We start from the raw sequence: 26329 nt of genomic DNA, 5'->3' as shown, positions 1-26329 counted from the left end.
TCCCAGTCCTGACTGTCTGATGCTTACCTGTGGTTTAGGCAGGATCAGGGAAGAAAGTAGAAACCCTTCTCTACACATACTGTACTGTCCCCCCAAAATATCTCCCCACCATTGGGACCCTACCACCTCTGGTAAGCTGTTGTGACCGCAGGAATGCTTCAGCTCTGTCATAAGCTTGATGTATGGTTTTGGCCCTGCTTGCTGTCACTGGGATCCAATCAAAAGTGGAGGTGGAACTGGCAGGACACAGGATGCCTTGGAACTTCAATTACTCCCTGAATTCCTTACAGATGTACTGGAGAATTTAGGGACAATACTCCCCCATGTCACTTTCCCTCAATGTCATTTACCCCATTACTCTCCCCCCCCCCCATGTTGTCTCACCTACTGTCTGCCGCAATTGTATATATAGTGGCTAGCAGAAGTATTCATCCGATACCAATCTCACAAATTATTGAATTACAAATAATGTATGCGCATTTTTCCAAACAAAATATTTTTATTCAAAGCTACAAAGCTGTTGTTGTTAATACTGTTATACAAAGAAAAGGTTAAATGTCAGTAATGGGAAAAAAGAGTGAAAAATACTTGTTGCATAAGTATTCAGACCATTTAGTCAGGATTTTGTAGATGCACCTTTTGTAGAAATTACTTCTATGAGTATTTTTGGATCGGTTTCTACTAGCTCTGCACAGTAGGATGAGGACATTTTTGCCCATTATTCAAAGGAAAATTGATCCAGTTATGATTTTTGTTGGGGATCGTCGATGGACTGTAATCTTTAAGTCTTATCTAATTAATGTATGATTGGATTCAAGTCAGGAACACAAACGTATCTCTACATGATTCAGGAACAGTGAGCAGCTCAAAGTATGCTTTGGCAGTGGTGTTACTGTCTGTGCTGATTTAGCACAGCTGCTGTCCAGAATAACAAATGTTGAGACTGACACTGATACCTCAAAAGCTACCTTAGACTTTTCAACTCAATATAGCTCTTATGGAAATCCTTTTACAAAGTGTGGGATGTGAGGGATTTACATATACTTTGCACATCTCTCAGGTACCTTAGGTGTGCTCTTTTATAGAGACAGATATTTCTCCCTATTTTATTTAGAGGGAGGTGTAAGTGGGATTTATACATATACATAATCAGTGTCGAGAAAAAGTTTATGAACCCAAATGATAATTATGGAAATGCCATAGTTTTTCGATGATATTTTTTTTAAATCAAAATCAGTCTTTACTTAAATATGCAATAGGGTTTATATTTACCAATTCCATGTCTTTTGAAACAAAATTACTGTATGTATGAATTACACACACAATAAGTAATTAAGAGTATGGATATGTACAAAAGTAAGTGAAACACTGGTTTTATCAGTTATATTAGAATCAGGTCTTTAAATAATTAGGTAGATATTCAGGGGTGAGTTTGGGAGGCCCCACCCTATATAAAGATCAGAAGCTTTGGGAGTTTTGTCTTCACCATGCAGGTGTGTGGAAAAACATCATGCCATGATCAAAAGAAATCTCTAAGAACCAAATGAAAAACAGTTATTGATGCTCATCAGTCTAAAAGGGTTTGCAAAACAATTACTATGGATTTGGGCCAAACCGTTCGACTGTCAAAGAGTTTACTGTACAAATGGAAAACATTTAAGACCACAGTCACTCTATCCAGGAGTGGTCATCATACCAAAATCTCAGAAAGAACAAATTGGCAAATCAGCAAGCAAGTTACAAGAAACCCCAGAGTAACATTCAAGGATCTGTAGGCCACTCTCACCTCAACAAGAAACCAACGCAACGTATTAATAATCTGGAAAATAGTATTATGTTAGTCAAAGAAAATAAATATGAACGTGACAAGGTAGACTACCTAAAAAAATTTTTTTATGGTTAGCAAAAACCCAAAATGTCTAAATCCCCCTCCAAAAAGACACTTCACAGAATAAACAACAGGAACAAGGTCAAAAGTTTCAAAAACCTATGAAATCTATTCTCAGAAAACCAGCAAAAACCAATTACCAAATAGAAAAAGGTTTTGAATCTGATGCATCTGATAATGAACCGGTTGGTTTGAGTGTTTCTTTTTCAGAAAATGAGTCAGCAGCCTCTTCATCGGATGAGCGACATCAATCTGAATTACAACAAGAAGCATCCACGATGACACCTAAGAAACAACCATCAAAAAACAACGGCGGAGGGGAAGAAGACCAAGACATAAATTGGTGGTCAGCCCCCTCAAAGAAAAGGATGACACAAACATCATTAACATTTCTAAACACACTCTTACCCAATCTGAAATACATGTCCTAAATCTTTGATTAACTTTTGCACCAAGTAAAATTTTTGACTTATTTTCTACTATTGTGGACTTATATAAATTCACAAGAACACTATCCTTGACAAGATTCTTTAAACAAAAGGAAAAGAATACAGATTTGGGTGGCAATCTTTGTCAACCTACACAGGATACTAATGAAGAGAACATTGCTCCCATTTTTTAAATAAGAACTCAATTAACCTTCAAGGATTTTTGTTATTTACAAGATCTGTCTGAACTTTTATCTGAACATCAAATCCAGGACAATTCCACACAAGTTTTCTTGGGCAGAACAGACTCAGGTTTGAAGCGACGATCCAAATTTTGTCCAACTTTCCTAAGATGTCACGCCATAGATGTTTTCCAGATGTCAGTTCAGAGGGATTTGACACTCCTTTCACAGGGCATTACTGTTGCTGACCGTTACAAGTCACATAGAGCAAACCTATCCTTAGAACAAAGAGCAGCTATAAAGAGTATCAAAGATAATTCTGCTATTGTAGTAAAAAAGGCAGACAAAGGAGGAGCGGTAGTTGTTGTGGATTCTGACTATTATTTTAGTGAAGCCCTACGACAACTACACGATCCTATATAGTACATTGCTAAAAACAAATCCGACCAATGCCTTTCTTCAAGAATTATATGAACTTCTAGATATGGGTAAAATATTACAGGTGCTGTCTAACAGTGAGTTTGACTTTCTTTACTGCAAAAATCCTCTCATTCCAATTTTTCACTATCTACCAAACATACATAGGGGGCTATGCACTAAGCTCCGTTAAGTCACTTTTAGACTGCAAAGTGCTCTTCGAACGTGATTTTTTGCTCTACCCGATGCACTAAGCAACGCAAACAGGCACTTTGCGATCTAAAAATCACTTTTTTCTGGAATTTTTTCTAAGTCCAACTTTGCTTGTTCGCAACCCTGTTTGCGTGAAATTCTGCCCTTAAGCGGGATGCACTAAGCAACGCAACCTTAGCAAAAACAAAAGTTGCGTTGATCAGAACACATCAGGTCAGAGTAGACGCAAAGAAATCTTGCTTTTTATTTTTGCAGGCGCAAAACCCATACAGCAGGCCGGCGGGTGTCCCCGGCTGACCCCGCGGGTGTCCGGGGGTCCCCGGCTCACCAAGTGGGGGTCCCCGTGGGAGTGCGGGGGTCCCTAAATAGTCCAGGGGTCCCCGCGGCCGTCCCGGGGTCCCCGCGGGAGTCCCGGGGTACCCGTGCGCCTGCGGTACCAATGTTGCACCTCCAAAAATAGGAAACAAGAATTATAACTAAATACACCCCCCTAACACATACTATACAGTAATGGGCAAAATTACTATTATCCAAATATGGATAATAATGCATTTGGCCATTTTAAATACATATAACATTCAATAAATACAGTCAAAACATATTACACTTACCTTTTACAGGCACCCACGATGAAGGCCGTCTTCATCCTCATCTTCATTCTGCCCATGCCCCTCCGGTGCTGCAAAACATGCACAACAATAACTATAGCCAATGTAATGTCCCCTAACCCCTTAATCACCATAGCGGTTATTAACCGCTACCGTCATTAAGGGGTTAACCCACCCTCACCCACCACTCTTGAGGCCTACATACCCTCCCACACTAACCCCCCACCCCATGAGGCCTAACCACCCTCACCCACTACCCACAAGGGAGGCCTACCCACATACCCTTGGGGCCAATACCCCCTTCCCCCACCGCCAGTACCCACAAAAAAAACAACACACTGCCCCACAATAAACATCATTCTATTTATTAAATATATTACCCACCCTCTGTGCCCCCCCATAAATACATGATTTATTCTTTTACATACAGGGTTCATATCCCAGCCCCACGCGAGTCCCCGGCGGACAGGCGGGTCACCTGACAGACCTACAGGGTACCAGCAACTTGTTGGTGGGTCCTGCCAAGCGCCATGGCCCCCAGGTGGTCTCCGCGGGTCACCGTGGGCCACAATTGGGTCCCCTTAGTAGGCCCACGGATGTCTGGGAGCCCCGGGTCAGACCCACAGGTGTCTGCGGGGCCTCGGGTGGTTCCCACGGGGGTCTGAGGACTCACGGGTGCTCACTACGGGTCTGCGGTGCCCCCACGGATGTGAGACCACCGGTTATTCCCCGCAGACTATGGGTCCGCGGTGCCCCCACAGATGTGAGTCCACCGCTTCATCCCCACAGGTGTCACCCGTGGAACCACCAGCCTGATACCCATGAGTTACCCGAGGATACTGCAGGTGGTCCCCAGAGGTCTCACGCAGAACCAAGTTGCCAACCCTGAATGTAAAATAAATAAACCTGGCCTATACATTCAATACATACATCCCCCCCCCAACACCTACAGTACAATAATGTGCCAAATAACTATTATCCAGATATGGATCATAGATTATTTGCCCATTATTAAACACATAAAACATGCATAAATCAAAACATGCATTTATAATCTTAAAATCACCACATTGCATGTTAAAATAAATCCAGCAGCCATTGTAAATATATAAAAAAAAAAACTGCAGCTACACAAATGTCTATGAAATGTCACACAATTGCATAGAGTGTGTACATGATGCAATTAATCTGTGCATCATGTAACACTATGCAAAATATATGTAACAATAAAATACAATATGAACAATGTTCCCTAACCAGCAAAGCCATCATGAAAATCAATTTGAAACTAAGCAACATCAATACAATTAGCATCAATCAATTAATCAATTTCCTCAAACAATTACAATACAATACAAATCAATTATACAATTCCCTATTAAATTCCTAAAGCCACACCATTGCCAAAACAATTCTAATTTAAAGTAACCACCATCATTCTAATCTAAGTACCATAAAGAAGCCATTACAATTAACCTGTAACCAAATACAAATTACATTATTCACAACAATTACAAAATAAAGCTGATAAATACATTAGCCATACATGAAAAGAACATAAACATTAGCAAACCAATCAATTATTATCCCTGTATGTCTATCCATATAGATAGATATACATAAAATACAGGGGCAATAATACAGCATAAAAAAACAAAACATTTCCATACAAAAGTCACATAGAATACACCCATTCAGTGTCCGTGAATGTATGTATATACATAGATACATTAACGGGCATTAAATGGGACTGAAAAAATAAAAGACATGAATGAAAAATCATAAAAACCTGTAAAAGTTAAAATAATAAACTTTTCTTTTGTTTACTCACCATTAGATGCCCACTCACCGAAATCCAGGCGACCCGGAAGCACAGGAACCAATCCACAGGTAAGCCATAAAATAAAAAACCATAACAAATCCACGTCTGTGTCTTTTTCTTCTATTTGTAATCCTTCCCGTCTGTTTTGGGGTCTTCTTTTCTTCTTTGGGGGCTTCTCTGTCTTCTTCCGTCTTCTTTCGTCTTCTTCCGTCTTCTTCCGCCACGCCCTTCTTCTCTTCTTAGGAGGGGAGGTGTTCCCTCCTCGGCGAATAGCTTCAAAATGAGGCGACATAGGCTTTCATAGGCCTATGACGTCACATTTTGGTCAAATGTTTCCCACGGTCCTGATTGGGCCGTGAAAAACATGTGATTGGCCGAGCAAAATAAAAATGATGATGTCATTTAAAGGCAATAAAAGCACAGCCTATCAGACTGGCTTTGCTTCAATTGCCTTTAAGATGACGTCATTAAAAGAAACATGGCCGGTGTCACATTGTACGGTAGCCAATCAGAGCGTGGGAAATACATCCCAACTCTGATACCGGCACCCCATAAAGGGGCATATATCTCCTGAAGTAGGGGGTCATCGGACCTGAAACCAATGCGGTTCAGCTCAGGAGACCCCCTGCTCATGTACACTATTATTAAAATGTATTTATTTAGTGTACGATCGCCTGTAACAGTCTTGCATGGAGATGGCAAATCTCCATGCAAATGTTACATGCGGCTTTTTTTTCTATCAGCTAGTGAACGGAAATGTTCAGAACGCTAGCAGGGGGAAAAAAATCATCATGTACGCTGTGGCTGTTCTGAGCTATTTTGAGCAGGTACGTTAAAAAATGGCCTCGCGTCCCCGGCTTCACTTTTTAACGAACCTGTTTTTTGGCCAAATCAGAATGCAAAGCCATTGAGCTTAGTGCATAGCCCCCATAAATCTTTTATCACACCACCAGGGAGACCCATTGTTTCTAGCATAGGGTTCCTTGGTGAGAATGTATCTATTTACATTGATTATTATTTGCAAATTTGGTTTCTTCACTTCCATCTTTCCTGCCTTACACCTCTCATGTACTCACTCTATTTGCTGATTTCATTTGGGCTTCCAGTTATATATGGGTCACCCTAGATGTGTCCTCTTTATACATCTGCATCTCTCATAAACACGGTCTCACTGCTGCACGGTTTATCTTGGGATCATATTCCAATCTTTCACCTGCACACATCACCTTCATTCTTGACAGCATCCTTTATCTTCTTACACACAACTATTTTCTGTTTGGGGGGGATTTCTATCTCCAAACGCGTGGCACAGCAATGGGAACATGCTTTGCACCATCATATGCCAACCTATATATGGGTTGGTGGGAACAGTGCCACGTGTTTGGGGATAGAAATCCCTTCAGGTATCTCATAGTCTCTTATCACCGTTATATTGATGACCTGTTATTGGTCTGGAAGGGAACCATCACACAATTGCATGTATTCATTCACCATCTTAACACTAACCCTTATAAACTTTCTTTCACTCATCACTATCACCATCACCACATACACTTTCTAGATCTCTGTCTATACATTGACTTAGATCTGAAAGTACAATCCGACATATACAGGAAGCAATATGCTCGCAATACATGCCTCTAGCTGTCATGACAGAAGTTTATTCAGAGGTATACCTCAGGGTCACTTTCTACGTATTCGTAGAAATTGTTCAAATATTGAGGAATATGAAATAAGATCTACTGAATTAATTAAAAGATTTGAAGCCAGAGGATATGATTCTCAAATACTTCAGGAGGCATATCTTAGTGCTAAGCAGGAACCAATGGATGGTCTGATTCAATCTGACAGCACCTGTTCAAAAATAAAAAAAAATAAAAAAAATATGTACTGTATGGGAATGATGATAGAGGTAATAATCAACAGCCTCCTCTATTTATCACCAGGTATAACAACCAGGCAAATGATATAAAATCCATAATAATAAAGAATAATTGGAAAATCTTTTGAGAGAAATGGTATCAAATGACCCAAAAATTGTATTTCAAAGATCTGAAACAATGGGTAAGTTAATATCACCCAGTGTGTCAATATCCACCTTAAAACCATATAAAAAAATTTTTTCTAATCTTACTGGTTGCTATCCATGCTGTAAATGTAAGATTTCTAAATATCTTCTTAAGACTAAAACATTTTGCAAAAAAGTGGCAATACTGTATAGCACATCTTGTCTTATATATCATGCAATATTGATCATGTGTTCTATATGCTCATAGTATGTGGCTGTGACAAATATTTTGTCGGTCTGATTTCAAGGCCATTAAAACAATGAATACTAGAGCATATGAGACTGATAAACAAAAAGATCTATTATATCTAGTATCTCACCATTTTAGTACTTGTCAAAATGGTAGTCTGACCAATTTTAATAAATGTGTTGCGCTGGAACACATTAAATCACACTTTCGGTGAGGAGACAGGACCAACCAGCTTTTCAAGCAAGAAGCTTATTGGATTTTCTCGCTCGATACTTTGGTAGCTAATGGGTTAAACAATGATTGGGACCTTAAATGTTTTCTATAAAAACCAACTATATTTGACATTGGACACATACGCCTTTTATAGGAGAAAGATGTCTTTGTCAATTTATGATATATTATCTTTGATTACATTATATTCAATATGTATTTTTGTTCCCATTTTGTTTCATTTCAATTTAAACATTTTTAGTATTTCTAATATTTCCAACTGTATCCCAATATTGCATTCAGCTGTTCTCTCTCCTCTCCTCATTAATTTATTATCATTTATCTGACACTTTTTTTGTTTTTTCCTCTGTGTTAGTGGTATATGCAATTTAAGGTTATATACATTAATGGATTTTTTATATATTTCTTTAGGAATATGCCACCATGTTTGCTTTTGCTGACTTTTTTGTATTAACTATTATTTATGTATATATTAATTATTACTCCGCATTAATTTGGAGACAAGCTATGTCTTAAAATGTAATGACAATTTAATTAGCTTGATAATATAATCTATTTAATGTGTTATTTTTAAATTAAGTGCAAAGCATATTTGTTTTGGCAATCTTATGGTCTTTTTCTGCACTTTCTTATTTCTTTTCTTTTTCTTTTCCTTTTTTATTTTCCATCTTTTCCTTTTTCTTTTTCTTTCTCCCTTTCTCTCTTTCTCCTTTTTTTTCTTCTTCATTTTCCTTCTTTTTTTCTCTCTTATTAATTACTCTTCTTTCCATTCTGTTTCTTATTTCATCTTTTCTCCATTTACTTTGCTAGATAACTAACTGACATCATCTGTCTTTCATCTAGATGGGAGGTATAAAGATTATCTACCTCCCCCACTTTGTTACTCCTTGAAAAAGCGCCACAGGGAGTGTGAAACGCATGGGAGGAGAGTCCAGTCACTGTCTGTGTTTTTGCTTTTTATGTAGTCTTATTAAATATTTTTTTAATTCTTTTTGCTGGTGAATTCCCAATTTTTGCCCTGGAGCAGCTATTGTTTTGATCTATTTTTGCAATGCTTACCTCTGAAGATTGAATACACACTACCAGAAGCTATCTGGAGGATGCACAGCAGCTGGAAGTGTCAATGAAAACAGCAGGGAAGGGAAGCAGAACATGACTAATCGTGAGTAAAAGTCACTCCACACCGGGCTTGCCGGGGACGTGAGGACTTAGTGGCTACTCATCACGGATTTTGTTGTACCCACATTTGTTCCCTTCCTGCTCCCCCCTCATTCTCCATATGTTCTTGCTGCACCACTTTATCTTCTATTGTCCGGTATCAGCTCCGTTCACCCATTCATCCCTGCCACTGTGCACATGCAGTCTAGCTTATACACGGTTTTCTCTCTGTCTCACTCTCACCTTGGCTAATGTGTGTTCATGATTCAACTATCAGAAAAAGACTGAACAAGAATGGTGTTCACGGAAAGATGGCTAGGAGGAAACCACTGTTCTCTAAAAAGAATATTGCTGCTCGTCTGAAGATTTCCAAAGAGCATGTAGATAATCCACAAGACTTCTGACACAATGTTCTCTGGACAGACAAGTCAAAGGTAGAACTTTTTGGCCTCAATGAGAAACGTTATGTTTCGCAAAAACCAAACACTGCGATTGAACATAAGAACCTCGTCGCAACCGTCAAGCATGGTGGTGGGAGTGTGATTTTTTGGTGCTGCCTTGCTGCCTTAGGGCCTGGACGGCTTTCCATCATTTACATAACCATGCATTCTGTATTGTATCAGAAGGTTCTAGAGAAGAATGTCACGCCATCATTCCGTGATCTGAAGCTGAAGCGAAAGTGGGTCATGCAGCAAGACAATGATCCTAAATATACAACCAGATCTACAAATGAATGGGTGCAGTAGAAGAAATTCTGAATTTTAGAATGGAATAGTCAAAGTCTGGACCTAAACCCTAGTTAAATGTTATGGCAGGACCACAAACGAGCTGTTCATGCAAGGAAGCCCTCAAATGTCAGGGCGAAGGTGAAGCAGTTCTGTAAGGAGGAATGGGACAAATTCCTCAAAATGGATGTGAGAGACTGACCAGCAGTTACAGGAAACATCATTGCTGCTCAAGGGGGTGCCACTAGGTACTGAGTCTAAAGATAGATATACTTTTTACACATGGATATTGAATGTTGAATCCTTAGTGGATAAAAAAATGTTGAAAAGGTATCACATTTTTGTGTCATTTGTTCAGGTTAACTTTATCTATTATTAGGACTTAGATTAGGATCTAATAATATTTAAGTATTAAATATGTGAAAATCCTAAATGGGTTCATAATTATTTATTTTGTTAAGTAGATTCGGTGTTATAAGGAATGTGTCAATTCTTGAAAATGAGTTATGTGTGTTGGAGTACAAAGAGAAGTCCCTTTCCAATGGGTTGAGTGTCCTCCATCAATCTACTACCCCTACTGCTGTTTTAATCAGTTTCATGTTTTTGTTTGTATATTATCTTTGGGTTTGCTACCCTTGGAGCTTGATCTGTCTAAGAGCGTGTCTTGGATTGCATTCCAGTCTCCCCCCCAAGACAATTTTTGTGTTTATATTTCAGTATCTTGTTTATTATCTCCTGAAAGTACTCAGACTTGTGGTCATTTGGTCCATAAACATTCCCAAAGAGGTAGTCTGTTCCTCCGCTCCTGACCTCTGCCACTACAAATCGTTCCTCACCTTCTCCCTCTGTATTGATTATGTCTAGGGGGAGGTTTTTGTTTATAAGTATAGCTACTCCCGCTTTCTTTCCTACGGCCGGGGAAAAGATACTGTGCCCTATCCAATCTCTTTGAAGTTTGCTGCTTTCTTTTGAATCTAAATGCGTTTCTTGTAAAAAGGCTATATCTGCTTTGTGTTTTTTTAAATAGTTTAATACTTTTTTGCGTTTTATGGGATTGTTAAGTCCTTTGACATTCCATGTTATTATTCATGTGTGCATTTTATATATGTTTGTTTTAGGTACATTCTGTGTATGTGTTCCTTATTTCTTTCCTGGTTCTTGTTAATTGTTTTATTCTGGGGAGTCCTACTCTTCTCTGCTTGTTTCCAACACTCATTTTTTTTTAAACCGGCTTGTCAACTTGATCTCTGTCGCTAATTGATAACTTATAACGCCTAACTTATATTTTTTAGGACTTTTTAACTTGCTTATCTTTTCTGAACTTCACTTTTTTCCAGAGATGTACTGTCTAACTTCCTGTATGTCAGGTGTGTCTCTTATATGTGCACTTTATCATCCGCGTCCCTGCTGGGGAATGTTTTTTTCCCTAGCATATCTCTATATTACTTGTATATTTCTTTTTGCTTTTTTTTTGACCCTCGGATGTCTTGGCCTTGTTTACTAACGACTTTGTTTCCGTGTTTAGTTGTGTAACGGATCGGGGGACTCGCGGTTCCCAGCGTGTCCCCGTCCCCCCAGGTCCCACAGTGGCTAGCTGTTCCGCTCCCCTACATCCCCAATCTCTATCTCTTTCCCTGAGCCGTTCCTCCACGGCACGGTCTGCACGTCCAGGCACACGCTCTGCGCACGCGTGCGATCCCCTCACAGAGCGCGCGCGCTTGCGATCGCGTGTTCCCTATCGAGGTACACACGCCCCTCAGCGTGTCTCCATCATCCCTGCCCTTTCCCTACCTGGTTCCTCCGCTCCTCCTTCCCCTCTGTCTCCTGTGCCAAGTGCCTCCTCTGCTGTACTGTACTTCCCCCACGCTCTGGTGCACGCGCATAATAGTGTTACAGATGGCGCGCTCACCCGCTCTAGTTACTTGCCGCCTCCACGCTCTGGCTGCACCCCACGTCGGTTGCAGGCAATAACTCTTGATTACCTCCCTGTCTCCTCCCCTGCTCTCACTGACCTATCCCTGCAAGTACCCACTCAAACCTATGCTCCTCCCTTCATCCCTATTGTCCCTTCTTCCCATATAACCCCACTCTGTCCTCTCAGTCATTGCTCTGCATAGCTTTCCTGTAACTCCTGTGTGTGCAGTGTTATTAAGAATTTATATTAGTGTAGGGACCCTTGAAACGTGGTCTGCCGTGAAGTTTGGCTCAAGGGCTTACAACAATTTGGCCAAAATGTTAAACTAAAAGACCATTTTATTTATTAGTTATTTATACATGTATATTTAGGCACTGTACCGTATATAAGTTTTTCTGGATGTGCACTGAGCTTTGTCTGTGTTTTATGTTATGTCTCTGGTTTTCAATACATATTGCCATGCTCAGTAGCACTCCTCTGTGAAACTTATATGCTTATATATATGTTGTGGGTATTTTGGGGGTTCAATTTGAGCTTGTAGGTGTTCTGTATGTTTTATAATTCTTGTGCAGCTAGTCTTGGCTGTTTTGGAGGGTGGCAACCTCCTATCCAATTGAAGCTCACTCCCTCCCACATTTAAATGGTTAATAGCTCACTCCATGGCATCTCCCACTATCAGGGGAACTTGCCTGCATGCAGTGTGATTGTGACAAATCTATTACAGAGTGCTTTTCCTGATAATGTACAGGTTAATAAAAGCTTCAATCAGACTTAGAACTTTTGCAACTTATATTGACAGATTTATTATAAATCATTCTTCCTGGCAATGCACAGGTTATTAAGAATTTATATTAGTGTAGGGACCCTTGAAACGTGGTCTGCCGTGAAGTTTGGCTCAAGGGCTTACAACAATTTGGCCAAAATGTTAAACTAAAAGACCATTTTATTTATTAGTTATTTATACATGTATATTTAGGCACTGTACCGTATATAAGTTTTTCTGGATGTGCACTGAGCTTTGTCTGTGTTTTATGTTATGTCTCTGGTTTTCAATACATATTGCCATGCTCAGTAGCACTCCTCTGTGAAACTTATATGCTTATATATATGTTGTGGGTATTTTGGGGGTTCAATTTGAGCTTGTGGGTGTTCTGTATGTTTTATAATTCTTGTGCAGCTAGTCTTGGCTGTTTTGGAGGGTGGCAACCTCCTATCCAATTGAAGCTCACTCCCTCCCACATTTAAATGGTTAAAAGCTCACTCCATGGCATCTCCCACTATCAGGGGAACTTGCCTGCATGCAGTGTGATTGTGACAAATCTATTACAGAGTGCTTTTCCTGGTAATGTACAGGTTAATAAAAGCTTCAATCAGACTTAGAACTTTTGCAACTTATATTGACAGATTTATTATAAATCATTCTTCCTGGCAATGCACAGGTTATTAAGAATTTATATTAGTGTAGGGACCCTTGAAACGTGGTCTGCCGTGAAGTTTGGCTCAAGGGCTTACAACAATTTGGCCAAAATGTTAAACTAAAAGACCATTTTATTTATTAGTTATTTATACATGTATATTTAGGCACTGTACCGTATATAAGTTTTTCTGGATGTGCACTGAGCTTTGTCTGTGTTTTATGTTATGTCTCTGGTTTTCAATACATATTGCCATGCTCAGTAGCACTCCTCTGTGAAACTTATATGCTTATATATATGTTGTGGGTATTTTGGGGGTTCAATTTGAGCTTGTAGGTGTTCTGTATGTTTTATAATTCTTGTGCAGCTAGTCTTGGCTGTTTTGGAGGGTGGCAACCTCCTATCCAATTGAAGCTCACTCCCTCCCACATTTAAATGGTTAAAAGCTCACTCCATGGCATCTCCCACTATCAGGGGAACTTGCCTGCATGCAGTGTGATTGTGACAAATCTATTACAGAGTGCTTTTCCTGGTAATGTAAGGTTAATAAAAGCTTCAATCAGACTTAGAACTTTTGCAACTTATATTGACAGATTTATTATAAATCATTCTTCCTGGCAATGGACAGGTTATTAAGAATTTATATTAGTGTAGGGACCCTTGAAACGTGGTCTGCCGTGAAGTTTGGCTCAAGGGCTTACAACAATTTGGCCAAAATGTTAAACTAAAAGACCATTTTATTTATTAGTTATTTATACATGTATATTTAGGCACTGTACCGTATATAAGTTTTTCTGGATGTGCACTGAGCTTTGTCTGTGTTTTATGTTATGTCTCTGGTTTTCAATACATATTGCCATGCTCAGTAGCACTCCTCTGTGAAACTTATATGCTTATATATATGTTGTGGGTATTTTGGGGGTTCAATTTGAGCTTGTAGGTGTTCTGTATGTTTTATAATTCTTGTGCAGCTAGTCTTGGCTGTTTTGGAGGGTGGCAACCTCCTATCCAATTGAAGCTCACTCCCTCCCACATTTAAATGGTTAAAAGCTCACTCCATGGCATCTCCCACTATCAGGGGAACTTGCCTGCATGCAGTGTGATTGTGACAAATCTATTACAGAGTGCTTTTCCTGGTAATGTAAGGTTAATAAAAGCTTCAATCAGACTTAGAACTTTTGCAACTTATATTGACAGATTTATTATAAATCATTCTTCCTGGCAATGGACAGGTTATTAAGAATTTATATTAGTGTAGGGACCCTTGAAACGTGGTCTGCCGTGAAGTTTGGCTCAAGGGCTTACAACAATTTGGCCAAAATGTTAAACTAAAAGACCATTTTATTTATTAGTTATTTATACATGTATATTTAGGCACTGTACCGTATATAAGTTTTTCTGGATGTGCACTGAGCTTTGTCTGTGTTTTATGTTATGTCTCTGGTTTTAAATACATATTGCCATGCTCAGTAGCACTCCTCTGTGAAACTTATATGCTTATATATATGTTGTGGGTATTTTGGGGGTTCACTTTGAGCTTGCAGGTGTTCTGTATGTTTTATAATTCTTGTGCAGCTAGTCTTGGCTGTTTTGGAGGGTGGCAACCTCCTATCCAATTGAAGCTCACTCCCTCCCACATTTAAATGGTTAATAGCTCACTCCATGGCATCTCCCACTATCAGGGGAACTTGCCTGCATGCAGTGTGATTGTGACAAATCTATTACAGAGTGCTTTTCCTGGTAATGTACAGGTTAATAAAAGCTTCAATCAGACTTAGAACTTTTGCAACTTATATTGACAGATTTATTATAAATCATTCTTCCTGGCAATGCACAGGTTATTAAGAATTTATATTAGTGTAGGGACCCTTGAAACGTGGTCTGCCGTGAAGTTTGGCTCAAGGGCTTACAACAATTTGGCCAAAATGTTAAACTAAAAAACCATTTTATTTATTAGTTATTTATACATGTATATTTAGGCACTGTACCGTATATAAGTTTTTCTGGATGTGCACTGAGCTTTGTCTGTGTTTTATGTTATGTCTCTGGTTTTAAATACATATTGCCATGCTCAGTAGCACTCCTCTGTGAAACTTATATGCTTATATATATGTTGTGGGTATTTTGGGGGTTCAATTTGAGCTTGTAGGTGTTCTGTATGTTTTATAATTCTTGTGCAGCTAGTCTTGGCTGTTTTGGAGGGTGGCAACCTCCTATCCAATTGAAGCTCACTCCCTCCCACATTTAAATGGTTAATAGCTCACTCCATGGCATCTCCCACTATCAGGGGAACTTGCCTGCATGCAGTGTGATTGTGACAAATCTATTACAGAGTGCTTTTCCTGGTAATGTACAGGTTAATAAAAGCTTCAATCAGACTTAGAACTTTTGCAACTTATATTGACAGATTTATTATAAATCATTCTTCCTGGCAATGCACAGGTTATTAAGAATTTATATTAGTGTAGGGACCCTTGAAACGTGGTCTGCCGTGAAGTTTGGCTCAAGGGCTTACAACAATTTGGCCAAAATGTTAAACTAAAAGACCATTTTATTTATTAGTTATTTATACATGTATATTTAGGCACTGTACCGTATATAAGTTTTTCTGGATGTGCACTGAGCTTTGTCTGTGTTTTATGTTATGTCTCTGGTTTTCAATACATATTGCCATGCTCATTAGCACTCCTCTGTGAAACTTATATGCTTATATATATGTTGTGGGTATTTTGGGGGTTCAATTTGAGCTTGTGGGTGTTCTGTATGTTTTATAATTCTTGTGCAGCTAGTCTTGGCTGTTTTGGAGGGTGGCAACCTCCTATCCAATTGAAGCTCACTCCCTCCCACATTTAAATGGTTAAAAGCTCACTCCATGGCATCTCCCACTATCAGGGGAACTTGCCTGCATGCAGTGTGATTGTGACAAATCTATTACAGAGTGCTTTTCCTGGTAATGTACAGGTTAATAAAAGCTTCAATCAGACTTAGAACTTTTGCAACTTATATTGACAGATTTATTATAAATCATTCTTCCTGGCAATGCACAGGTTATTAAGAATTTATATTAGTGTAGGGACCCTTGAAACGTGGTCTGCCGTGAAGTTTGGCTCAAGGGCTTACAACAATTTGGCCAAAATGTTAAACTAAAAGACCATTTTATTTATTAGTTATTTATACATGTATATTTAGGCACTGTACCGTATATAAGTTTTTCTGGATGTGCACTGAGCTTTGTCTGTGTTTTATGTTATGTCTCTGGTTTTCAATACATATTGCCATGCTCAGTAGCACTCCTCTGTGAAACTTATATGCTTATATATATGTTGTGGGTATTTTGGGGGTTCAATTTGAGCTTGTAGGTGTTCTGTATGTTTTATAATTCTTGTGCAGCTAGTCTTGGCTGTTTTGGAGGGTGGCAACCTCCTATCCAATTTAAGCTCACTCCCTCCCACATTTAAATGGTTAAAAGCTCACTCCATGGCATCTCCCACTATCAGGGGAACTTGCCTGCATGCAGTGTGATTGTGACAAATCTATTACAGAGTGCTTTTCCTGGTAATGTAAGGTTAATAAAAGCTTCAATCAGACTTAGAACTTTTGCAACTTATATTGACAGATTTATTATAAATCATTCTTCCTGGCAATGGACAGGTTATTAAGAATTTATATTAGTGTAGGGACCCTTGAAACGTGGTCTGCCGTGAAGTTTGGCTCAAGGGCTTACAACAATTTGGCCAAAATGTTAAACTAAAAGACCATTTTATTTATTAGTTATTTATACATGTATATTTAGGCACTGTACCGTATATAAGTTTTTCTGGATGTGCACTGAGCTTTGTCTGTGTTTTATGTTATGTCTCTGGTTTTAAATACATATTGCCATGCTCAGTAGCACTCCTCTGTGAAACTTATATGCTTATATATATGTTGTGGGTATTTTGGGGGTTCAATTTGAGCTTGTAGGTGTTCTGTATGTTTTATAATTCTTGTGCAGCTAGTCTTGGCTGTTTTGGAGGGTGGCAACCTCCTATCCAATTGAAGCTCACTCCCTCCCACATTTAAATGGTTAAAAGCTCACTCCATGGCATCTCCCACTATCAGGGGAACTTGCCTGCATGCAGTGTGATTGTGACAAATCTATTACAGAGTGCTTTTCCTGGTAATGTACAGGTTAATAAAAGCTTCAATCAGACTTAGAACTTTTGCAACTTATATTGACAGATTTATTATAAATCATTCTTCCTGGCAATGCACAGGTTATTAAGAATTTATATTAGTGTAGGGACCCTTGAAACGTGGTCTGCCGTGAAGTTTGGCTCAAGGGCTTACAACAATTTGGCCAAAATGTTAAACTAAAAGACCATTTTATTTATTAGTTATTTATACATGTATATTTAGGCACTGTACCGTATATAAGTTTTTCTGGATGTGCACTGAGCTTTGTCTGTGTTTTATGTTATGTCTCTGGTTTTAAATACATATTGCCATGCTCATTAGCACTCCTCTGTGAAACTTATATGCTTATATATATGTTGTGGGTATTTTGGGGGTTCAATTTGAGCTTGTAGGTGTTCTGTATGTTTTATAATTCTTGTGCAGCTAGTCTTGGCTGTTTTGGAGGGTGGCAACCTCCTATCCAATTGAAGCTCACTCCCTCCCACATTTAAATGGTTAAAAGCTCACTCCATGGCATCTCCCACTATCAGGGGAACTTGCCTGCATGCAGTGTGATTGTGACAAATCTATTACAGAGTGCTTTTCCTGGTAATGTAAGGTTAATAAAAGCTTCAATCAGACTTAGAACTTTTGCAACTTATATTGACAGATTTATTATAAATCATTCTTCCTGGCAATGCACAGGTTATTAAGAATTTATATTAGTGTAGGGACCCTTGAAACGTGGTCTGCCGTGAAGTTTAGCTCAAGGGATTACAACAATTTGGCCAAAATGTTAAACTAAAAGACCATTTTATTTATTAGTTATTTATACATGTATATTTAGGCACTGTACGGTATATAAGTTTTTCTCGATGTGCACTGAGCTTTGTCTGTGTTTTATGTTATGTCTCTGGTTTTATGTGCAGTGTCTATGCCTATCTCCCTTGTCTGTTCCAGCCCTGGTTCCTTTCCCTGCCCATGTTTGGATTCCTTTGGCTTGAACTTGAACTCTGCTTTGGACTTGACTACGCTGCCTTCTCCTGCCCTTGAACCCTGGCTTTCGGACATCACTGCGCTGCTCTCTCTAACCCCTGAACTCTTGCACTTGGACATTACACTCCGACCTCTGGCACCCCGGACTCAGCAAGTATTATGTTAACCCCTTACTCACCAACGCTACTACCACACTCCGGGCACGCCCTCACTGCTGTGGGTGCGTGGTATAACCTTACCCACCTCGGTACTGGGGACTGGCCAGGTCTGCGGGCATACAGGCATTACATTATGCAGAGCCCAACAAATGCAGACCCCCCTGAGGTGGGCCAAAGTGTCTCCATGGAACATTGGCAATTCCTAAGTGACCAACTCACTAATGTCACACAGAAACTTTCTAATTTGTCTCTCTGGGAATCTCCTATGACACCATCTACCCCGGTCCTAGTGCCTATAAATAATCCGGGGCCACATATTCCACCCCCCAACCGGTATGACTGGGATCCCCTCGCTTGCTGAGGGTTCCTGAATCAGTGTGACGTCCAATTCGAGATGTCCCCATCCCACTTCCCTACTGGTCGTACTAAGGTGGCTGACGTCTATGCCCTACTCACTGGCGACACTCTTACTTGGGCTTCTCCCCTCTGGGAACACAGACCAGATATAACCCAAGATTACTCCAAATTCCGGCATGAGTTCCAACAGGTTTTTACACACCAGCGCGTAGGGAGTCTGCCGCTTTTTCCTTGTTTCATCTCTCTCAAGCGCGTAGGTGAGCTGCAAGATACGCGGTGGAGTTCCGCACCATCGCTGCAGAAACCCAGTGGAACAATGAAGCTCTCGCTGTGGCATACTGGCACGGTTTGTCCGAATTTCTCAAAGACGACCTTGCAGCTCACGCCCGGCCTTCATCCCTCGAGGAACTCATTGCCCTCAGTATCCGGATGGATCAGCGCACTCAAGAACGACGCCACGAGCGCCACCGTTCTCGTTCTCTCCCGTCCTTGCCTGTTTCTCCTAGGTCTCCTTCATTGGCCTTCCCTGCGTTGGATGCCCCTGAACCGATGCAAATTGGTAGCCAACAGCTTCAGGCTGCTGAGAAAGCGCGACGCTGTGAGGAGGGTCTCTGCTATTACTGCGGTTCCCCAGAACACCAACTTCGTCACTGCCGCTTGAAACCGGGAAACGGGAACGCCCAGTAAAGGTAGAGGAGCTTCTACTGGGTACTATTTCTCCTTGCCCCTCTCTCCCTAAGGAACTACCAAAGAAAATATTCCTCCCCATAACTCTCGTGGGTCTGGATCTTCAAGTAGAGGTTGAAGCGTTAATGGATTCTGGGTCTGGTGGCAACTTTCTTGATCACGCCTTCGCTTGCAGCAATCAAATCCCGTTAGTCAAGAAAAAGTCAGCCATTGGCCTGGAGGCTATTGACGGTCGACCGCTCCATCCAGCCTTCATCATTTGGGAGTCTATTCCACTTACCCTGACCACCGCGGATGGTCATACCGAGGTAATGGTCTTCGATGTTTTCCACTCCCAAACTGTCCAGGTTATTCTGGGATTGCCGTGGCTTCAGCTGCACAACCCGCGTATTGATTGGACCAATGTTTTGCCGATCCAATGGGCTGATACCTCAGAGAAAATGGTTTCTCCTTCTGTTGCCGTGCTCGCTGGCCTTGACACCACCTCTTCTTCCCACTCTGCTTTGCCGAAGGTATACGATGAATACTTAGATGTCTTCAATAAAACCCAGGCTGTGGTGTTACCCCCTCATCGCTCTTATGACTGTCCCATTGATTTAATTCCTGGAACCATACTCCCCATGTCCAAGTCTTATCCCTTATCTGTGCCCAAGATGGAAGCGATGACATCATACATCCATGAGAATCTTGAGAAGGGGTTCATCCGAAATTCCACCTCCCCCGCTGGGGCAGGCTTCTTCTTCGTGAAAAAGAAGGATGGCTCCTTAAGATCCTGTATCGACTTTCGTGGGCTTAACAAGATTACGGTAAAAAAACGTTACCCCCTTTCTATGATTTTTTTTTTTTTCAATGTTTTTATTAGGCATTTTTAGAGAATACAACATTTCTGACAAATTGTGTAGCCTAACATTTTCCAAAACATATATATTTTTTTTTTAAAAGGGGGGGAAAGAAGGGCAACCTAAGTTGTCCATGAAAAAAGGGGAGGGAGCCTTCATAGAGAGAAGGTAAGGAGGGAGGGTGGTGGGGTGGTTGAGGGGGTGGGGGGAAGAGGGGGATGGGGGGGGGAGGGTATTGTCGTCCTACAGGGCTGATGGGGTGTGGCTGGTGAGGTTCGTACTGATTTTTTCTTATGGGGGGGGGAGTTAGTCTCCCACCTCCCTGGGTTGGTCGGGGCGCACTGGTATAGTGGAACCAGGGTTCCCAGATATCCTCAAAGGCTGGGGTTTTTTGTCTGATGTTGGCTGTGAGCCTTTCCATAGTCATTACTTCCCCAATCCTTTTCTTTATTGTATTGAGCGCTGGCGTAGCTGTTTTCCTCCAGGAGGCCGCAATACAGCATCTCGCCGCAGTGAGAATGAAGGATATTAATTTCCTGGTGGGCCGAACTATATTCGGCATGGGTGCTGCCAACAGGAAGGTCAGTGGTTCAATTGGAATTTCTAGGCCTGTGACCTCTTTTATAAGAATTTGGACCTTGGCCCAGTATTTCACAATTTCTGGACAGGTCCACCAGATGTGGGCCATGTCCCCTCTATTACCACAGCCTCTCCAACATTGGTCTGATGCCAGAGGGTAGATCTGGTTTAATCGTGCTGGGGTAAGATACCAGCCAAACATGATCTTATAGATGTTTTCCTTAATTGTGGTGCAAAGGGAAGTTTCTGAGGCTGCCTGCCAGATTTCCTCCCAAGTCTCTCTTTCTATATCGACGTTAAGGTCAGCTGACCATCGCAGCATGTAGTCGTGCTGTGTAGGGGACGTTGAGCGCATTAGGATATTGTAAATATCTGAGATGAGTCCCTTCTGGTAGGACTTGTCCTCACACTAGAGTTCAAACGTCGTGAGAGTGGGGTATTCTGGATGAGGGCACGTAGTTCTGACAAAGTTTCTAATTTGTAGATATTTAAAGGTGTCCAATTTTGTAATTTTAAATTTGTTCCTCAGTTCTTGGTGGCTCAGGAGCTTCCCTAGGCTCAGTACGTCGGCAATCGCCTCTATACCCCGTGTGTGAAAGTGGGCGAACAGCTTAGATCCGCATCCTGGAGGGAATTTAGGGTTATTAACAAAGGGGGTGAGTTGTGAGTTTGTGGATGTGAGGTTAAATTTAAGTTTGCAACTGGACCAGGTATCCCACGTGAATCGTGAGGCCTGTAGCTTAAGATTGTGTAAGTGGCCATCTCCTCTGTTCACGCTCCAGAGGCAGGCTTGCAGAGAAGGCAGTTTGGCACACCGAGTTTCCATTCCCACCCAGCAACATCGGGTCGGGTCTGAGTTCCACATTACTACCTGCCTGAGCTGAGCGGCTAGGTAATATTTATATAGGTCAGGCACCCCCATCCCTCCTCTGGATCTTGTGGTCATCAGGACTGATCTGGCTACCCTGGGTCTCTTACCCTGCCAAATGAAGTGGAGGAGTCTATTCTGTATATATTTTAGATCGGCGGCCGGGACCTGGATTGGGAGCGTCTGGAATAGGTACAACATTCTTGGGAGTATATTCATTTTGGTAGAGATCATCCTCCCAATCCATGAGATCTGATAACCTTCCCACCGATCTAGATCCCTTTTGATCTGATCCCATAGTTTCGGGTAGTTATCCCTATATAGGTCCCGATAGTGCCTAGATACATTAATTCCCAGATACTTAATGCATGAGGGGCACCATCGGTAGCTGAAATTTAGCTTGAGGAGTTTGATTATGGGGTCGGGAAGACTAATATTTAGGGCCTCAGATTTGTCGCTATTTATTTTATATCCTGATACCTTTCCAAACTCCGTCAGTTCCATCTGAAGGTTGGGGAGGGAAGTTAGGGGTCTGGTCAAGGTCAGGATAATATCGTCAGCGAATAGGGAAATTTTGTATTGTTCAGTTGCCATAGGTATACCCTGGATGTTTGGGTTTTGTCTTATTTTGGCCGCCAGTGGTTCAATCGTGAGAGCGAAGAGGAGAGGGGAGAGGGGGCAACCCTGTCGGGTACCATTTCGAATATGGATTTGTTCCGCTCCTCCACCCGATAGTCTAACTGAGGCGGATGGCGTTTGGTAGAGCGCCTGGACACCCGTAAGAAAGGAGTCCCTGAATCCGAATTTTTTTAATGTTTGGTCTAGGAACAGCCAGTCAATTCTGTCAAATGCCTTCTCTGCGTCTAAGCTTAGTAACATAGCTTGTGAGTCTGTAAGGTGGGCCTGGTCAACAAGGTTAATGATTTTACGGGTATTGTCTGAGGCCTGACGGCCCAGGACAAACCCGACCTGGTCCATATGTACTAGTCTCGGGAGAATTGGATTAAGTCTGTTCGCCAATATTTTACTGTATAGTTTTAGATCATTGTTCAACAGTGAGATTGGTCTATAGCTACCGCATTGTGTGGGGTCCTTCCCTTCTTTGAGGATTATGGCCAAATTGGCGGACGACATTGAAGATGGGATAGGACATCCTTCTAAAAATGAGTTGAACAATTGTAAAAGGTGGGTGGACAGAATGGGGAGAAACTTCTTATAGTAGGCATTCGTGAAACCATCAGGGCCCGGTGCTTTAGAAATTTTGGAGGCCTTAACGGCCCATTCTAGTTCTTCCGCCGTTATTTTGGCGTTCAGGAGAAGGAGTTCCTCCTCTGTTAATGAGGGGAGGTCGCAGTCAGCTAGATAATCAATGGTAGCCGATAGCGCCTTCGGGTCTGGGCTAGCAGAGTGAGCCCTTAGGTTATATAATTTAGAGTAAAATTTAGTGAATTCTTCTGCAATTTTTTTTTCATTGTATTGGAGTTCACCAGCACTATTCCGGATCGCCGTTATTTGCGATCTTTTGTGTATGCCTCGTAACTTGCTAGCAAGAAGTCTGTCGGCCTTGTTCCCTTTATCGTAATACCTCTGACCCGTCCATTTAAGAGCTTTTCGACACTGTCCATTTGAATTATTCTTAAGTTGCTTCTGGTAGAAGTCAACTGTTTATAGATTTTCCGGGAAGGGTTATTTTTATGCTGTTGTTCTAAACTTATTATTTTGTCTGTTAGCTCTTTGGTTTGTTTAAGTTTAGTTTTTTTCTTTTGGGAGGCAATCGAGATGAAATGTCCTCTGATTGTCGCCTTATGGGCTTCCCACAGGCTCGCTGGAGAGGCAACAGTGCCTATATTTATCCGGAAATATTCCTTAAGGGATTTTTTGATCTCCCGTACTGTCTCCGAGTGATTCAGTAGGGAGTCGTTCAGTCTCCAGGAATACGAGGTTGTTTTCACGAATGGAATGGATAGGGTCAGGGTGATGGGAGCATGATCTGACCACGTGATTGGGCCGATGTCAGTATCTAGGGCGGCTTCTAGGATGTTCTTGGTCGCAAGAAAGTAGTCTATACGGGAATATGTCTGGTGAGGGGCCGAGTAAAAGGTATAATCCCTTTGCCCCTGGTGTTGTGTTCTCCAAATGTCTAAGAGTGAGAAGTCCCCCATTATGTCCTTGAATTTTTTCCCCAGTCTTTGTGACTGGGTGGAGTGTTGTCACCCTGGGAGGCTCGATTTATCTTCTTTAGGGTTGAGAGCCATATTTAGATCGCCTGCAATAAGTAGCGATGATAGGTATTGGGGGTCAATTTCTGCCAGAACTGTTTTTAAGAAATCTGTCTGGTTCTCGTTTGGGGCATATAGGTTAATAAGGGCAATTGCCGAGCCTGAGAGCGAACCGTAGACCACAATAAATCTTCCCTCTGGATCTGCCTGGATTTTAGCAAGATTAAATGGGGTGCCCTGACGAATCAGAATGGCGACCCCACTGCGTTTACTACTATATGAGGCAAAGTAGCTCATCGGATACACATGCTGGAATGTTTTAGGCGGCTCCCGAGATGTGAAGTGTGTCTCCTGGAGGAAAACAACATCGCCTCCCAACCTCTTAAGTTCCTGTAGGGCCAGGCGTCTTTTTCTGGTGTTGTGGAGGCCCTTGACATTTAGGGAAGTAAACTTTAGAGCTTGTTGGCGTGACATTCTGCTTGGGATGGACGCAGACTAATTGTAAACTTTAAGTTAAGATGGTAGCTGGACAGCCAAGTGGGATGGGGGGTAGGGTGGGAGGGGAACCGCTGGGATAGGATCAGCGGATGTAGAAAAGAGAGAAGGTAGACCCTATTGGGGTCTGTAAAGTTTGAAACCGATCTGGTTTAAAGACCGGTTGGGGTGGTTTAAGACCCTAGGGGGGCGGGTCCGACGACTGTCTCCAGTAAGGGTGGGCCGAGTAGAGACCCTTAGCTATTGGGAGTTACAGCCAAAACATGCAGACCGTGGGAGTCCTAGAAGATTGGATTTCTCTCCTGTATGGGCAATGTGGGGAGTGGGCAGGCGCTGGGCTGCTCAGTTCTAGGGGTGGGCGGTGGGGGGGAGGTGAGTGGGTGGGGGATTCAGGGTTAGGCTGGGTAGGGGACCGCTTCTGGGAGGAGTCCGATTAATGTGTTCCTGGCTTCTGTACTGTGTGTACAGGCGCTCATATAGTGTACCTTGACCTCTCGGGTGGGTGTCTATAAGTGTTGAATGAGCCTGAGATCTCTTGGGCCCTCCCGGGGCGGTGAGGTTCGGGTGCGTCCCCTCCATGGAGTGGTCCTTGGTGTGAGAAGAGGGGGAAGAGAGGAGGGTGGGGGGGTTGAGGGAAGGGTGTGGGAGGAAAAAAGGGGGGTGATACGGGAGGGGGGAGGGGTTTGGGGGGGAAGATAAGGGGCAGAAGGGGGGGAGAGCAGTTCTGACATATCCTAAGCATAGCATTCAATACCAACATTGTACCTCGTATTAGATAGGCTGTGTGTATACAATGCTTGACAGAGTGGTTACATACACTACTGAGCTGAAGCGGTCCACTCCTAGGCTTCCTTGGAACGGTGGTGGTCACCTGTGATTTTACAGGAGGACGAACCGTGGGTGGGGGAGGACGGGGTGGGGGGGAGATTGATCATAGGGGAAGGGAAGCGGACTGGGGGGCGGTGGGGGAGGGGGGGTCTGGGGGGAAAGGGGGGGTTTGGGGGGGGAAGGGGGGTTGAGAGGGAAAGGGGAGGGGGGGGTGCAGGCTTAAACATTGATCCTTGCGCAGTGTACACAGTTTACATTTAACAATATAGACATCAAACATTTGCCATAGTACAGGTGTTGTGTGACCTTTTGTGGTAAACCTGGGCAAAGCGTCGGACAGATGGGGGGATAATTAGGGGGGGAGGAAGGGATAGGGGGAAGGGGGGGGGTACAGGCTTATACATTTAAACATTGAATATTGTACGTAATTTACATTTAGCAGTTGAGGCAACCGACATTTGCCATAGCACAGACGCTGTGCGACCTCGTGTGGTAAACCTGGGTACCGCGTCTGTCAGGCCAATCCGCGTGTGCGTGTCCGGCCGAACAGACGCGGGGGTGAGTGGTTCAGTCCGAAGGGGTCGGGGGAGGGTAGGGGGGGGGCAGGGGCAGGGAGGGGGGGGCAGGGGTAGGGGGGGGCAGGGGTAGGGGGGGTGGTGTGGGGGGAAGGGGAGGGGGGGGAGGGGGGGAGGAGGGGGCGGGGGGAGAGTGTGACCCTGGGCAATGAGTCATAAGTAGTGAGAACATTTTGCATTACAGTTAGATGAATGACGAATAGGCAGAGGCATACGGATCAGCTGGAGGGGAAAGAAAAAAGGGGGGGGCGGGAGGGCCAGGGGGGCAGTGGGACAAATGAGGGTGAGGAAAGGATGTTAGGGGGAGGGGGTG

Source organism: Ascaphus truei, chromosome 3 (genome assembly GCF_040206685.1).
Source record: "Ascaphus truei isolate aAscTru1 chromosome 3, aAscTru1.hap1, whole genome shotgun sequence".
Classification (NCBI taxonomy): Eukaryota; Metazoa; Chordata; class Amphibia; order Anura; family Ascaphidae; genus Ascaphus; species Ascaphus truei.
This window is presented reverse-complemented; position numbering follows the sequence as displayed.